At 41.1% G+C, this 1473-nt stretch overlaps 1 protein-coding gene across 2 annotated transcripts in view; it reads right to left on the minus strand.

The window, feature by feature from the left end:
• The window catches only part of CCSER1 (coiled-coil serine rich protein 1), a 554984-nt gene that overhangs the window by 168933 nt on the left and 384578 nt on the right, over positions 1 to 1473 (minus strand). The gene's annotated exons all lie outside the window — the stretch shown is intronic.

Consider the following 1473-nt stretch of genomic DNA (forward strand, 5'->3'; position numbering starts at 1 on the left):
ATGAGTATATACCATATATGTGTGTATATTTGAAAGATAGCAGAAACAAAGAATGGAACATTTTATGATAATATATGAGCACTAGAGAGTACAGGGCCCTGCTCTATCCTCCCCCTCTGGAAGGGAACACAAAAGATATGAGTTTACAGCAAAGTGTGGAAGAAATCAGATGGTGCCTGGCTATCAGATAAAATAGCATCTGGGGCCTTAAAGGAAAATATAAAGCAGCTAAATAGAAGAAATCTGAAATCTGACTCAACAATGAACCCTGAGTCATCCCGTTTATGCTGTATTGTTGTCAGGTACATTCATGTCAGTTCAGACCCATAGCAACCCAATGTATGACAAAATAAACACTGCCCAGTCCTGTGGCCATCCTCATGATCATGTCTATGTTTGTAAGTATGCTATTAAAAACACTGAACCTATACATCTTATTGAGGGTCTCTTTATTTGATGCCCCTCTGCAGTACAAGGAGCCTGTCCTTTCCCACAGATTGGCCCTTCCTAACGATCTATCCAAGGTCCGTGAGATATAGCCCTGTCAATCTTACATCTAGGGAACATTCCTTCTTAAGAATGTGCTTGTTCTTCTTGCAGTTCATGGTACTTTCGTTATTTTTTGCCAACACCAAAATTTCAATGCATCAATTCTTCTCTAGTCTTAGTTATTCATTTTCCAGCTTCTATATACATATGAGGAGATTGAAAACATCATTTCTCAGGTCAGATTCACCTTAGTCCTCAACGTGACCGCTTTCCTCTTTCAGAAGTCTTGTCCATCAGATTTGCTCACTGAGACACTTTGGTCTCTTGACTATTGTTTCCATGAGCATCCACTGTAGATCCAAGTAAAATAAAATCCTTGAAAACACTGATCTTTTCTCCATTAATTATTATGTTGCTTATTTGTCCAGTTATGAGGATTTCCGTCATCTTTATGTGACAGTGTATTCCATCCGGAAGTTTACAGTCTTTCATCTTCATCAGTGAGTGCTCCCAGGACTCATCACTTTCCGCCGGCTTTTCTGATTGCCATAGATTGTTAATGAGTCTTCCTCCAAGCCTGATGTCATGCGTTCCAACATGTAGCCCGCTTGTCAGATTATTTGCTCAGTATACAGATTGAATAAATATGGTGAAAGGAGCCAACCTTGATGTATACCTTTCTGATTTATATCATAAGACTAGTGTGGTAATTACATAATTTCAGGTTAACTTGAAGATATGTTAAAGTGTTGGGATGGCATTCAACCTGTCAATCAGGTCACAGCCTTATTTTATGTCCTTGGGGACATGGCCTTCTGATAAGGAGAACCCTGGGAACCCATCCCCCGCCACCTCTCTGCCTGCACCTTCCTGCAGGCAGACCCTGGTTGCTGCCAGAGCCCTGGAGATGTTACCAATGCCATTGGATCCACATGACTTTCCACCCACTGGCCTGTGATCTTCCTGCATTCCGTTTTATTGCAT

Source organism: Echinops telfairi, unplaced genomic scaffold, assembly GCF_000313985.2.
Source record: "Echinops telfairi isolate 266 unplaced genomic scaffold, ASM31398v2 ScPeMD7_7468;HRSCAF=8506_0, whole genome shotgun sequence".
NCBI classification, from domain to species: Eukaryota; Metazoa; Chordata; class Mammalia; order Afrosoricida; family Tenrecidae; genus Echinops; species Echinops telfairi.